Below are 16,769 nucleotides of genomic sequence, written 5' to 3' on the forward strand. Positions count from 1 at the left end.
GCTGCAACACAGCACAAAAGCAAATTATAACAGAGCTCTAATATAATGGAGTTCCATGAAAACAGAGCTGCAACGTAAGAAAGCTACAGCATAAGACCTTCAGCATAATAGAACTCCGTTTTAGCTGAGCTGCAACGTAAAAGAACTGCATTATAGCATTAGAATTTAAGTACATTTCTGGAGCGTCCCAGCATATCAGCTCCAGTATATTATAACTGGGCTTCACCGAAACAGAACTAAACACAAAATGACAAGGCTACCCCATAACAGACCTAATTCATTATCATTATTTATTATGGGGAACAAACAAGAGTTTCAACACAACAGAATGCAACAAAAAGAAAATTGCACAGGAAATATCCAACACAAGAAAACTCCAGTACAACAAAATATCAAAATAACAGAACATAAAAATAACCTCAACACTTTTCCTGACCATTCTTGGCTCACCAAATTTCGTCGAGACCTGGAAATTTTAAATCACTGCCCCCAAACTTCAATCTGCACTGGCGACTCCTGTTCTCGCAACAGCAAATCCAATCACAACCTCAAATAGATTCAACATTCGGCAGAATGACTGTGACAGCGCTGGTGTGAAGGGTGGCAGAAGGGAGAGGGAGGGAGAAACAGAGAGAAACAGAGGGAGAAAATATGACAAACGAGAGGTGAGAGACAAGACGATACCACTGGGGTAACAAAGGGAGGGAAGGGAATTGTGGAAAAAAAAAAAAAAAAGGTCAAGGCAAGAAAGGAAAGGAAAAATAAGGAAGGATAGGGAAACTAAGGAACTGAGAAGGATATACAAGGTGGGAAATAATGAGGGGTAAGGAGAGGCAAAACACAGGAAAGGAGAGAAGAGGGAGAAGTTAAAAAGATGAGAAATAAACAAAACGAGAGGAGAAAACTACACGGGAGGTATGAGGAAAAAAAAAGTTCTTACATCATTGTATTCATCTGTTACTTCCATCCTTGTTTCCCATCCTTGACACTGATATTATTATTTTTTTATTCTTTCTTGACTTTCCGTCCTACATTACTACTTTTTGTTATTATGAAGTGTTTCATTACCTGTAATTTAACCTTATAATATTGTTATTTCCCCGTCCCACATTGCCACAGGCTCCAACAACAGTAGTTCAGTATAGGAAGGACGTTGCCCAGTGAGTTGTTGTTCTTATGGTTAGGCTTCCAGTGTGCAACAACGGGATCAGCTCATGCATTGTAAATAAACACTGGCTTCTTAAGTTCACTCTTTATTTTCCAGATAAATACTCTTAATGCTTGCCAACTTCACTTGACTGTTTTCACAAGGACCGGAGCTGTACAATGTGCACTGAACTGAACTGGCACTGGATTAAACTCACACTGAACTGAGACTCCTCTAGTCCCTTTCCCATTCTTAAATAAGCTAACAATTTACTAGAATGATCTACTATATTCTCGGGGAAGCAGCCGTCACCAATTCGGAGATCCCCAAAATATCTAGAGTTTTCATACATTACACAACACTCTAAATGCTTTAGCATACAAACTGAAATATACTTACATATTCAACAATCACAAAAATAAAAACATTATAGAGAGAAAGATCATAAACTTTAATGTATAACTTTACAAACTACCTCAGTTCGCAAATAGCATTGTAACTGGCAACTCTCACTCATACCTGGGGGGGGGGGGGAATACAAGAAATACTGAGAACCTTCCGGTACTTAATATCCAGCAAATCCTGCTGCTCAACAGTATTTAAGATATTATCCAGATTCTTCCCAGCTTTACCTTTTGTATTTCCTGCAAATATTTTTCTGCTCATTTAATCCCTTTACCCTTTGATACACAGTGCTGGGAATAGTACCTTAACTACAGACATGTCTGGGATTCCGGACATGCCTTTGAGGGTAAAAAAATATAAATTATATATAAATGGTACAATTTTTTCTTATATTCTTTACATGTAATACATGCATTTCTAAAGTAAATTACGTATTACTTACATTTCGAAATAAGCACTGAAGAAAAAAAAAAGATAAAAATTGTAAGAAACTGGAAAAACAATAAGAGTCAATCTTCTAAGGATTGCAGGCAGCCTCATTGTTGAGGTATCCTGCTGAAACTTAGCACACGTGGAGTCCACACATCCCCCGGGATGCTCCAGTTCCCTCAGGCCTTATGCCGCACGGGTTGCTGTGGGCCATGCTGTAAAATGAAGGGTATGTTTCTGCAAGGAGAGAGAAAAAAAAGTGGTGTTGCACCCACTCCCAATCCCATTGCTGCTACCTGTGGGGCCTGTAATGTAGAGAAATATGCTACCTGGAGTGAATACAACCATCTAGGGCATCTGAACAGCAGCACAGCTGCAAGACACAACCAGCTAGGGCATCTGCAACCGATGAGAGCGACTTGGCTGGCACTGCCACTGAAAGCCAGACGAGCTTGACAGTGTTGCAATGCCAAAGTCCATAATAGCAAAGGGGTGTGGAATGACGTCACGACATCAGTCCAGACCCCCTTGAGGGGTTGAGGGTGGTCTGAGGGACCAGGTTTGTGTGGAAACCCAGACTGCATTACATGTCCTATTTCACCAGGTATGTCCAGGTTTCCAGACAATGGGGCTCTAAATCTCTGGCAGAAACAGGAGCCACACGAATGCACCTCACATAGCAACAGCACATCTCAAACTGAGATGTCGTGGGCAGCCAGCCTCCTAGGCCTAACACAGTCTTGTCCCTGACACAAACTAGGTCTCTTGCCGGAGTCATGGACAAGCCTGGTGTATGAGGGTTACGCAGTCAGTCATTTTTATTCAGTTTATGGAAAAACTATTGCACTATGAAGGATAAGAGTAATCGCTCAGTTTCACAGCGGGGATTTTCCAGAATGCTGAAAAAATCGTCTGGGGGAGACTTAAATACATAAAACCTAAAAAGTGTCTTTGTCGTGAAAGTTTACCATTGACATTACTTTTTGCTAAAATTACCAATGACCAAAAAAAAGGAAACAAACAAAAAATCTAAAATTAATGTCTTGGAAGGGGGAAAATGGGCATCGCCAATATTCAGAAGGGAATATGCAATGGTGTTCAGTGTTATCAAACACTACAATACCTATTTGTAAATTTCCATGACTAGTAGTGAACATGAATGAACACAGGATCCCCCAATTGTGTGCTTGTATGATTGGATCTTTTACTTGAAAAAGCATATGGATTCTTAAAAAAAAAAAAAAAAAAAAGAGAGAGAGAATCTGCCAAAGGGAAAATTGACAATCTAAACTGAACTGGTGAAGAAAAAAAAACACCGACGCCAAGCTGAAAAGGGTTAAAAAAAAAAAAAAAAGAAACTGAGGAACTATATCAGGTCTCACAATGTGGTATGGAATTCAAATAACGAAATAAATGATCACTATGAAGAACTGGCCAGAGAAAGCTTGACATCAGAGGGATATATATGCCACTTCAGCAATCAGTGACAATATCCCCAGTGGCCCCATGAACGCCCATCTCAAAAATACTCAGGAAAATGTTATGCATGTCTGATATGAGGCAGCTTTAAAATGGGTGGAGTTAAAACTGGGTGGGGGAGTCTGGTGATGAAGATGGGATAATTTTCCTTATGTCTTTAAAATGAGTTCACTATGGTTCCACCCATCTATGGTGGAGGCATTAACCCGAGGTGTCCCGGTAACGTATGGATACGTTCCCACATTTTGTCACGGTGACACCCGATGACGTATTCATACGTTTTGCAATTGCAAAGTCCGTCATTAGCACATTTTTCAAGTTTTGTGGGTGATTTTTGGTAGGCATATGTGGGAGACCTTCCTTTACCCCTCGTTAGGCAGGTATACTGCCTGGCCTCGCCTGACCCCCCCCTCCCCCGCATGCCAATTTCTTGGCAACTCACCTGTTAGCAGTAACCTGGCTAGCAAAGACATATCGCACCACAGTCTCACCACTGATGAAGTTCAAATTGAAAGTTATTCCCAAGGTGGAGGACAAATGAAGAAGCAAGCCAGAGGAAGAAACAAATACACGTGATGACAGAGGCGCACCCAGGGGTGGGACACCGGTCCCAGGCCCCCCCCCCGTTAGCTCTCTGGATCCTTTAAAAATTTTTATTTATTTATTTCGATAATATCAAAACATGAGAAATTGGCAAGTACAAACAAAGAGTAACACATGAGCCAGCAGCTCCCTGACTCTAAACTTGCACGTGACCTCCCCATGATTATCGGATTACCTGACCTCACCTCACTACGGGCCTCCCCCTTAGAAAATTCCTGGGTTCACCTCTGAGTGATGAGGTGGTAACATCGTAAAGGAAGGTGAGGTATGTTGATGTGTTTGGTGAGTGAAACAATCCTTGTATCGCCTATATTATTGTCTGAAAACCAATATACTCTTGTACTCCATATAAATTCATACCAAATAAATGAATATCTAACCTTTAATGAGTGGTCTGGAATATTAACTCCTCCCATAGAAAATGTTTTCTCTGGAGCACTGCCCACAGAAGATGGTACCAGGTATTCAGAAGGACACCTGTATAATGCAGTTATAAGCTCAGCTGAGCACTTTTATGGTCATTTTCCAATGTTTCTCATAAAAAGTGGAGGTTTTAGCCCCCCCCCCAAAAAAAAACACTTTTTGAACATCTGCCGGGATTGGGAGGGGGGGTCAGTGGAGAAAAATTGGTCAGGATGCGGTGGGTTAAGTGATTGGTCTCTTCGTGCACATGTGGGTGGGTGTATGCGTATGTGCCTGAATCAGTAACACTTTTCTGAGTGTGATAACTCCTGAATCCATTGACGGATATTCGTGAAACGTTAGTCAGTAATGACTTTGTATGAGTAGATGATGAATTGATTAGGTCAGCTGGGTCAAGGGGTCAGAGGTCAAGGTCATATGGCATTGACTTAATTTGTTATTGTGAAAGTGATATCTCCCTGAGTCACTTAACAGATATGACCAACCTTTTGCAGTGACACAGCAGAAGGGACGATGAACTGTTGATGTCGGGATGGTCAAGGGGTCAAAGGTCAAGGTCTTAAGGGTTCAACTTCATGTATCTTCATGGATTTGCATCCGTAGCATTACTGTAGCTGCAATAACCCTTAAGCCCATGGACAGATTTCCATCATTGATGCAGTATGAAGGGATGAGGAATTAATTAGGTCATCCATGTCAAAGGTAGAGGGCAAATGAGGTCGACTTGGTTTATCGTTATGGGAGGGATATTTCCTGAATCCCTCAATGGATTTTTACCAGCTTCTTGTCCAGGATGCAGCATGAGGGGGTGATGAACTAATTGGGTCAGCAAGTTTATGGGGTCAGGGGTAAAGGTCATATGGGATCAACTTACTTTATCCTTGTAGGCATTAGTCCATAACATTATTGTGGGAGCGATATCTCATGAACCTATCAACGGATTTCGGCCAAACTTTTGTCAAGGATGAAGTATGAGGCGATGAATTGTTTGGGTTAGGTCAAGGGGTCAAAGGTCAAGATCATATCAGGTCAACTTCATTTATCCTTGTGGGCATGATATTTCTTGAACCCCTTGATGAATAATGACCATACTTTTGTCAGTGATAGAGTATGAAGGGATGATGAACTGATTAGGTCAGGATGATTGAGGACTCAAAAGTCATGGTCATATGGGTGTGGGCATGATAACTCCTGAACCCATGGACAGATTTTGACCAAATATTTGTTGTCAGTGATAAGGTCTGGTCAACTGATTAGGTCAGCAAAGTCAAGGGGTCAAGGGTCAAGGCTATTTGGGGTCGACTTTGTGTATCTTTAGTCTCGTTTCAACCCTCAACGAATCCTTGTCATGGAGATTATAATCACAAGTTTGTGCACAAGGTTTGGCGGAGACATACTGGGTTACACATTGCGTTGACACTTCGTGGCCTGAGTTCTCAGTATTTCATTCTACATTATTGTGATTATTATTACTGGTATCATTGCTTTTAAATTATTATACTATTATTATTATTATTATTATTATTATTATTATTATTATTACTGATATTATTATTATTATTATTATTATTATTATTATTATTACTGATATTATTATTATTATTATTATTACTGATATTATTATTATTATTATTATTATTATTATTTTTACTGATATTATTATTATTATTATTATTATTATTATTATTATTATTTTATTATTATTATTGTTATTATTATTATTATTATTATTATTATTATTATTATTGTCATTTTTTTTTATAATTGAGAGTAGTAGTTGCACTAGTGCTAGTAGCAGCAGCAGCAGCAGTAGTAGTTGTTGTAGTTGTAGTAGTAGTAGTAGTAGTAGTAGTAGTAGTAGCCATGAGATATAGGTGGCCAATAGAGAACCTACCTCAACACTGTGCCTGTGGCACTGCCTTTGATGCAAACCATGCAATGGTATGCAAGAAGGGAGGCTTTGTTTGCATTCGACACAATGAAGTACGCGACCTTACTGCCAAAATGCTGCAGGAAATATGCCATTATGTCACGTTTGAGCCAGCTCTGCTACCCCTGGACGGCGAGCACTTCACTCACAGAACAGCAAACATCAAATGATGCAAGAGTGGATGTCAGTGCTCAAGGTTTCTGGACACGTGGGCAGAGGGCGTTCTTCGACATCAGGATATTCGATCCCATGGCAGCGTGTCATCGTGAACTGTCTCTCGAAGCTGCACACAAAAGGAATGAACAAGAAAAAAATAGAAATTATGAAGAAAGGATCCAACATGTGGACCACGGGCGATTCACTCCCCTTGTGTTCACAACATCAGGTGGTATGGGTCCAGAGGCAGTGAGATTCTACTCGAGACTGGCAGAGGTTCTTTCTGAGAAGAAACGTCAACTGCAGAGTTCTGTTATGGCCTGGATGAGATGTCGACTGTCATTCTCCCTCGTGAGGTCTGCTCTGCTATGTCTCAGGGGCACAAGATCATCAGCCATCAGGCCTGTCTCTTTGGAGGGTATGGATTACAAAGCTACAGTGGTCGAGAGTCGCATAGACCAGCGACTCCAATAGTTTAATGTCTTTATTTACACTATAATATCAATAAATATAAAATAAAATAATAATAATAATAGTAGATGGTTGGTAACCACAGCCGTTGGGGCCAGCGGATTGTAAGATGAGGGTTAGTGTTAACCTTCATATTACAACTCCAAATGGTGAACTGTATTAGGAAGATTGGTTTTGATCTTCAAAATATAATTCCCCAATGGATGGAGGTGATTTTGTGGAGAGAAAAAAAAAAGCTGTAGTAATAGTAAGAGTATTGCTTGTGTAAGGCCAACTACAGTAGCTGACACCCATTTGGTCAATCACTCCTTATTTTTCAGAACATTGAAATACAGGGTATTTACATCCTCATCCCATGCTGCCACAGGCTCCAGCAGCAGTAGTACAGTATAGGAAGGACATTGCCCAGTAAGTTGTTCTTCCTATGGTCAACCTTTCAGTGTGCAAGACACAAGATCAACTCAGGCGTCATAAATAAACAGTGGCTTCTTAAATTCTCTGTCTTAATTTTCCAAGTAACTACACTTAATGTTTTCCAACTTCACTTCACTGTTTTCACAAGCACTGGACCTATACAAACTTTACTAACTGCAGTTACACTTAATGCTTGACAACAACACTTCGCATTTTCACAAGTACCGATGATATACAAACTTCACAGACATTCAAATTGAACTGAAAACTGAAACTCCTCTACTCTCTTCCCCATCTTTTTATAAGCTTCCTATATTCTAGAGTATTCTACACTTCACATTTCTCGTGCATTCCTGGAGGGGGCAACGGTTACAACTGTTACCAACTCGGAGACATCCAAAACATGCCAGAGTTTTCTTACACTGCATAACACTCTATTTAGCATATAATCTAAAATTAAATTACAGTACATAATATAAGAAGAAATCACATAAATAAAACATTATTAAGAAAAAGAGATAAAAAGGAATGTACAGATTACATAATAACTATGCTCATAATAGCAGGCTAACTGGCAACTCTGACTCGTAACGGAACTATGAAACGAGAAACATCTGGAAACGTCAGAAATACTCTAGCACTACCTAAATGGCGAATCGCTCTTCTCAACACTACCCCTTCCTAATCCATTGTCATCCTGACAAAACTACACAGTGTACACAAATATAATTAATCCTAATGAAACATCTAACTATTCACAAAATAATCCTTCACTTTATCAGGTCTTCTCCTAAGTTGATTCCAACGACAACTTTGCTCCTTCACACAGTCCATTCCTCCTGGAATGTCTTGGTCCTCTTCCTGACTCACTTCTTCCCTCGGGAAACTGTCACCATCCTCTTGCACTTCAGCTGCTTGATCCTCCTCAACATCCGCGGCTGCGGGAAACACGATTCCTCAGGCTGCGTTCACACCAAGCGATTCGATTCGATTCAATTCATGGAGAATCATATCGATTCATGATTCGTCTTGATGCGACATGTTAATTCCTATAGGAACTGTTCACACCAAGCGAATCAATTCAATTCAAATCATGGCGATTCAAGGCGATTCAGAATCACTGATGCGCGAGGGTCCATTTTTTCATCAGTCACGGCGATTCAGTGGAGGAGTGAGCACCATGCTACCGGACGTCCTGATAAATTTAGTGAGAGAGCGACGTGCTATTTATGATGCTAAAAAGTGGAACAATGATTTTGGTGCATTCACAACGATAAACATATTATGTCTATTTTTTTACTCTATTCAGTCATAAATGAAGGATGTCTATTTTCTTAATATATTCACAACCAGAAACAAAGAATTTATACTTATTTTTACTCTATGCACAACCAGAAATAAAAGATATGTTTTCTTAATGTATTCTGTATTCATAACCAGAAATAAAAGATGTCTTTTATACTGCATGAAACACTACTTCTCCCAACTTTCAGACTTTTTAACAGTTCACTTCTTACCTAAGGTAAATGGAAATCCTTTCTTCAACTCCAATTGCACGTCGGTAATTAGTATTCTGTTTTCTTATGTTGGGTGCAGTCAACCCCACTAGCATTTTAAACTGTTCAGTGGTCATCCTAAAATAATCATAAAACTTGTCTGAATTGTTTATCAAATCTGGGAACAAGTGTCCGAAACTCCCAAAATCAGGTCTTTTTGCATTAATTTCATGCACCCATATTCTTCTTGGACGCCTACGCCTACGCCGCCTCAGCCACAGCAACACCTCTATTTCAGCAAGAGCGTCTACGTCCATCCTCGTTCAAGTCAGCCTTTGCACTACTCCCTGTTGATTATGACTGTTTGATTCTGTCGGTATGAACGGCGCTGATTCAAAATAAATCGAATCAAATGATTCTCCATGAATTGAATCGAATCGAATCGCTTGGTGTGAACGCAGCCTCAGAGTCTTCCCAGATGTACTGTCCCGGCTGATCGTACTGCCACAAACGATTCACGTGAACCACCTTTGGGCGAGACTTCTTGCCTCCCTGAATCCGGTATGTTACGTCTGATAGGTGGTCTAAAACAGTGTAAGGCCCGTCCCATGGGCTTTGCAGCTTCGGTGACTGTCCCTTCTTTCGCTGAGGATTGTATAACCAAATTTGGTCACCTTCCTTGAAGCTCACCTCACTTGTCTTGGTAGTATAGTTGCACTTCATCACTTCTAAAACTTATGGGCTCCTTGCACTTGATGATGTACCTCAGCCAGCCTTTCCTGAAGATACTTCACATAGCTGGTGTTTGTATGCAACTCTTCACTAGGTCATCTTTCCATTAACATATCAACGGGTGAACGTAACTCATGCCCCAAAATCAGTTTTGCAGGGGTGTAACCAGTAGACTCATGGGATGCAGACCAATATGCCTTCAACAACACAGGTAATTTCTGGTCCCAATCCATTTGTCCCTCTATGCAATACTTGGCCAGTTCTTGTCCCAGGGCCCAGTTGAATTTGTCTACCACCCCATCTGACTGTGGCCTTAGTGGGGTCATCCTGGTCTTCTTGATCCCCAGCAAATTGCATCACTTACGGAACACAGCAGACTCGAAGTTTCTGCCCTGGTCTGAATGTAGCTCCTGTGGCATCCCAAAATGACAGAAAAACTGGTCAACCTACACCTGAGCAACACTCACAGCTTCTTGATCAGGGATGGCTTAGTCTTCTGGTCACTTTGTGAAGTAGTTCATGTTGACACATATATACCGGTTTCTTCTTTCAGTGAGTGGCAGAGGTCCAGCAATGTCCACCGCAACTCTTTCCATTGGTGCACCCACTTGGTACAGCTGGAGAGGGGCACAACCACGTTTCTTGGGTCCCTTCTTGGCACAATACACATCACAGGCCTGACACTTCTCTTCAACATCCTGGCACATGCCAGTCCAGTAGAACCTCTGTTGCAGCTAGCTTCGAGTTTTTTTTTACTCCCAGGTGTGCACTAATGATCTGGTTATGAGAGTCATCCAAGATCCCAGACCTCATTTTCTTCAGAACCATCAGTTGCCAATACAGTACTTAATGAGGCCATCAGGTGTCTCCCATTGATGCTTCAGTAGTCCCTTGTTCAAACAAAGAAGGTCCCACTGACTCAGTAGCTCTTGGTGGCAGGGCTTAACCTGGAAACTTCTTCCCAAGATGGTCACACTATACTCCACTGCAACCACTCTAGCACTGGTTGTAAATCTGCATCCTCCATCTGCCTCCTCTCCAGGTCTTCTTCATCTGACACTGGCCCTGTCACTGCAGTACAGCTGCATTTCTTGCTATGATCTTTTTTTACTGAACTGCCAGCACTCTGAGTCAGAAGGCTGACGACTCAGGCTGTCAGCACTGCCATATACCCTCCCACGATGGTGCTGTACTTCATTGTTGTGCTTGTCCAGCTTCCCAAGCCAACGTGCCAGTAGTCCCTCCGGATTCTTAAAGTCTTTCGCCATTTCAGTGCCATATGGTCTGCCCTGATGATAAAGTAGGACCAATACAAGTATAGATGGAAGAAATCAAGGCTCTTCATCACTGCCAAGAGCTCCTTATGGGTCACACAGAAGTTCCGCTTCAGTGGGTTGAGCTTCTAGCTGTAATACGCCACCACATGCTCCTTGTCATCCTTCTTCTGCAACATAACTCCACCAATACCATGGTCACTAGTGTCACAGTCCAAGATAAATGGACGACTCTGGTCTGGATATGGCAATACTAGAGAGGTTGCAAGTGCATGCTTGAGTTCATCATTCAACCATCGCTTTGCAAGTCCAGGTTGTACATGTTAAGAGACTGAGATAAAGAGACCTGTCCAAAGGTGTCGTGGTCTACCAGGAGTTTTTTTGTTTTAAAGTTTTGATTTGTGCAGCGGTAGAATTTCTGTGCCTTGGCAGTGTCTCTGTTAGGGATGATAACCGTGCCGCTGCGTTTTTTATTTGTCTTGATTATTTCTGTGTCTCTGCAGTCCTTCTGCCATGATAATATTTCTGTATTGTGGAGTTCTTCTCTTATATGAAATCATTTGTTAACTATTACTTCTGTCATTGTAATACTTATGGTACGTGTTATATATTTTGTCTTGATATTATTTCTCTGTCTGTAATATTTCTGCCAAGAGATTATTTCTGTCGTGGTGTTACTGCTGTTATGAAATTATTTGTTTAACTGTATTGCTTGTGTCATGATAATATATATGTCATGTATTATCTGTTTATTATGATACACGTTTCTCTTAACTGTATTATTTTTGTGTCACTGTCGTGGATTTCGGGTTTGAATTTCCCGCCCACGACAGCACATTTCTTGTAAATAAATTTATTGTAGTAAATAATTTGGGTAAGATATTATTTATCACTGGAGATAAATCTGGTCTTGAAGAAAACAACATATTCAGTTATACACCTGTACATTCAGTAATGATAAATTTCATTTAATTTACTTCGTGCACGAAGCTGCTCGAAGCTGCCAGTTCTCTCCACTTTTATGCATGGTCGTGGAGAGTGAGGTTGTGTGCTACTGAGCTCTCCTCTAGCTTCCTAGGGCTGCCTCACCGGCAATTAGCTTTTTTTTTCCACCCTTCTGGTGTGCGTTAGGCTAGCTAGTTTCTCACTTTCCTCCCCTCCCTGTTAGTTTGGAACAGTAGGTGTCTGTTCCTGTGTACTGAGATTACCTTTGCTTGCTGCCCACGGAGGGTCCCCTCCATTGATCGCTCTGGGGCATGAATTAACACGGTCGGGCCTCCCTGGAGTGGTTTGAGAGGGCAATTTCAGCCTTAGGTGTTTGGTCTCAGTGTGTTTTGTTCCTTGCTCATTTTCGTCCTTCTTCCCACTTCTCCCTTTAGGGGGGGAGGGTTACTATGTCGGATGCCCCTGCCACCTGGTCCTGACAAACCTAGGACTGTACCACTGACTGACCGCCCCCTGACTGAACGGCCCCAGACTCGTACCGATCGGGACATTAGTGTAAATAATGCACAGTTTGTAACGCTCCATGCTCTCGGTTCCACACCCTTGAGCAGTATCAATCCTTTCATCATCAAGAAAGTGATTGATTACTGTGCTAGGGAGGTGGAACAGGTGAAAAAACTTGCAAATGGAGACCTCCTCATCAAAACCTTCAACTCCTCCCAGGTAAAAGATTTGATGAAACTACGTAAGTTCCATGAATATGATGATGAGCTGAAGATCCCACATGCCATGAATTCCTGCAAAGGTGTTATCACCTGCAGGGATCTCATGGTTATGGAAGAGGACGAGATCATACGGGAACTTGCTCAACAGGACGTAATCAATGCCCGATTTATAACCAGATTTTCTGAAGGCATGAGGACGAAGACTGCCACTATTGTCTTGACTTTTGGAAACGTTTCACTCCCAGACCATGTCAAAGTTGGATACGAAATTGTTAATGTAAGGCCTTATATCCCTAATCCACTTCGTTGTCTAAGGTGTCAATTGTACGGGCACGGTGATAAGACTTGTCAGGCTTCCCAGTCAGTGTGTAGCAAATGTGGAACACAGGGACATGATGCTAAACACTGCACATTGGAGATGGTACATTGTTTTCACTGCAAGAGCGCACACTCCACTTCCTCTAAGGATTGTCCCAAGTGGAAGGAGGAGAAGGAGGTCTGCGTAGTGAAAGCAACTGAGGGCATTTCCTACTACGAAGCTAGGAAAAAGGTGAAGGAGTTGCATGCAACTCCCACATCAAATAGCTCCTATGCTTCGGCGGTAATGACCCGTCCCGTGATGTGTTCCGTTGAAACACAGACTGACCCTGAACCTGTTCCTCTTGACACACACTCTACCTCTCCATCTGAGCCTCCTATCCAATCCACCTCTCAAACTGACACCCCTGTTGCACCTTGCTACTCTCAGGCTGCTGCTGCCTCTCAGTCAGTAAAGCCTAAACAGAAGTCTGACAACTCTAGTAAGAGTAATATGACCACCCTTACGAAACAGCCACGTCCTCATGTCCTTCCTGCTCCTGGTCCAGCGAGGGAGAGAAGAGGTAGCTCTTCCTCGGGGGGCTCTGGGAGCCTAGTTATTGATGAGCAACATATGGAGGTTTCTGTTAGTAAGAACCGGGATAGGTCCCCCGGTAGCCACTCACCTGGCGGCAGGTGCCTTAAAAAAGCTAAGCACACTGGCCCCTCTTGTAAATCTTAAACTGCCACATTCACTGTGTTACAATGGAATTGTAGGACTCTTGGGAATAGAGTCCACAATATAGCAATTTTGCTATCTATACACAGGCCAGACGTTGTTTATTTACAGGAGGCGTGCTTGGTGGATCACCCTGATCCTCCACAGTTCAAACACTACCATCCGTATAGAAGATATGATGGTCACGAAGTCGCCATACTGTATACACCCACAAATCACACCCACAAACAGAAGTGGTTCTAAATTCTACTTTTGAAGCTGTTGCGTGCAGAGTAAAATTTAATAACATGTATCTGTCTATTTGTTCTATCTACTGTCCTCCCCATGGTCCCATTCATGTTGATGCTTTCACTTCCCTAACCCACACTCATTCCTTGCCCAGCCACCGTGCAGTCAAGACCTCTGGCTCGTGTGTCTGTAGCACTGGACTCTGCCTCCGTTATAGAGGAAGAATTTTTTCCAGTTTTCCCAGTTTTGCCATTGAAGGGATTTAGTCTCTGGCACTGAGGAGAATTTTTGTGTGTCTTACAGGTTTTTGCTGGGACTCTGTCTTCAAGGCAGACGTCTGTCTGACTGTGTTTGGTGTGTGTGTGTGTGTGTGTGTGTGTGTGTGTGTGTGTGTGTGTGTGTGTGTGTGTGTGTGTGTTTTGGCCTGCCGTTAGTGTCCCTCACTGTAGTACGACGCCGAACCCTGAAGGGGTGCCGTTAGGGCACTTCCATGAAGGGGGGCCATTAGGGCCTGGTTATAGGAGGCAGTGAGGGCGGCTCTGGTAGATTAGGTAAGACCCTCACGGGGCAGTGGCGGGGCCTCCTACGTCGCCCTTTAGAGGGCAGGGAGCATAGGTTGCCCGTCACTGTAGGGACTTGGCCATTTTTTCTGTTTTTCTTTTGGAGTGATTTTGTGTGTGCTGTGTGTGTGTGTGTTAGTGTGTGTGTAGTCTGTTTCTTGGGGAGTTTGCTTGCCTCAGTGCTATGGAGGCACCTCTTAGTACCCGATCTTCGGGTCCCTCACGCATCCCACGGCCTCAGCCCCAGCGCTCAGGTTTATCTAGGCCTTCCAGTGCTAAAGGGAGTAAGAGGGAGAGACGCTCCTCCACGTCCAGCTCACAGTCCTCTGCTCCCATAGATCCCCGTCCCTCCCTAGCTACTGGCTTGGCTCCTGCCTCGGGCCCATTGCCTCGTCCTGCCACCCGTGCTTCCCCTTCTACAACTCAACCAGCTAAATCAGCTCGCCGCCATGAGCAGATGACCGTGGATGCTGCCATTCCTGCTGCCTCATTTGCTTTTTCTGATGCTGATCCTGCCCGTACTGATGACGACAGTTTCTCGCTGGTCAGTAGTAAAAGATCTAGACGGAGAGAGCAGGGAAACTACGCCACTCCGGTACCACGCTCCGGGGCTCCTCGCAAGCCTCCTCTTGCCGCTCGACCTTCAGTAATGGTGGCGGTGCCCCCTCCACCTCGCTCATCATTCCCGGCCTTTCGTGTGACTCGCCAGGACGGGCACGAAACAAGCTACGATGCAGTCGCAGCTTTGGAACGCCGCCTGCCGGAACTGAGGACCACCAACATTATCAGCAAAGACGGGAGCTCCGTCTTAGTCCCGAAAGACGAGGCCTCTTACGACCTTCTCAAGGCAGCAGCCCAGGACGTGGCCAACCCCATCAAGCTCGTGGAGCCCACTCCAGGGCTGAGATCGACCAAGGCTATTGTCATGGGGTATCCCATGAGAATGCCGGTCGATCTCCTTTTGTGTCACCCACAGGTGGAAGAAGCCACGCATTGTCAGAGGCAGCGTACTGGGGAGGAGACTCGCCAGGTCCTCATCACTTTACGTGGTCCTTTACTACCCTCTCTCGATCTTGGGAACTGGGGGACTTACTATCTGCGCCCATATACCCCAGAGCCTCTCTGTTGCTGCCGGTGTCAGAGGTATGGACACCACAGAGCCACTTGCAACAGGCCTGTCGTTTGCGGGATCTGCAGCAGCCCACATGATACGGAGCGCTGCCTGGCAAGATTCAAGGCCAAGGAGGCAATCACCTCCCGCTGCCCCAACTACTCTGGCCCAAACCATGCGTGGCACCCCATCTGCCCCATGAGAGCTGCACATGTCTTGCAGGGCCGGGAACGCCAGGTAGCCTGGGTTCAGCAGCAGCAAGCCACCAGCTCCACGCCTGCACCTCCAGGGACCTTTGTCTGGGGCCAACAGCATCAAATAACAGCTGTGCCTTCTCCTCCTCCTCCTCTCGATGCCAGCACCTTTCCCCCTCTGCAGTCTGCTCCCCCTCGTCAGACTGTGGCAGTGGAGGTTCACCACCCACCTCCTACCACACTCCCACCACCGTTCGATGCATCTCTCCCTGTACCACCTCATGCTCCGAGCTCTCCCCAGATTCTCTTCACCATACAGGACCTGCGATTAATTGGGAAAGAGATTGCTCTAAGCTTTGCTCAGTTACTGGAATCGATGCTTGGCAAGAAAGTCGATACTGCTCCCCTCGTGACTACTATCGACAAAATCGTCGTGGATGTGGTGGAGGCAAAGCAACAGCTTCGTCCCTCTCCACCTACACGTCAGATGTCGTCTCCCGACCTGTCAGCAACACCCCAGCCACCTCCTGTTCCTACACGCCATCGTCGACATCATGGCCCATCCACCCGCTCGCCAGGACCAACTGCAGCCTCAGCAGTGCCCGAGGCCAGATGCCGCTCTCGCAGCCCAATTACCACCTCACCAGGGCCACCACAAGCCTCAGCAAGGGTAGGGGCAGAATGCCGACCTCGCGGCCCAGCTTCCAACTCTCTGGCACCGACTCCAGCCTCAGCAGTGGTAGAGGCAGATCACCCGCCCGGCAACCTGCCCATCAATCCATCAGGGCCAGTTTCAGCCTCAGCAGCAGTAGAGGCAGAGGGAGAAACTCTCGGACTTCTGCGAGAGATTGCTTACCCTCCACGGTCCCAGACAACGCTGATTGCCTCCGAGTCCTGCAGTGGAACTGCGTAGGAGCTTGGAGTAAGCTCCCTCACCTCCAGGAGGTGGCTTTCCGGGAGAATATTCATGTCTTCCTTATGCAAGAGACACTCCTACCCCACGGCTCCCCT

The sequence above is a fragment of the Coenobita brevimanus genome, chromosome 88 (genome assembly GCF_032717465.1).
Source record: "Coenobita brevimanus isolate Jiangsu-jjx chromosome 88, ASM3271746v2, whole genome shotgun sequence".
Lineage (NCBI taxonomy): Eukaryota > Metazoa > Arthropoda > Malacostraca > Decapoda > Coenobitidae > Coenobita > Coenobita brevimanus.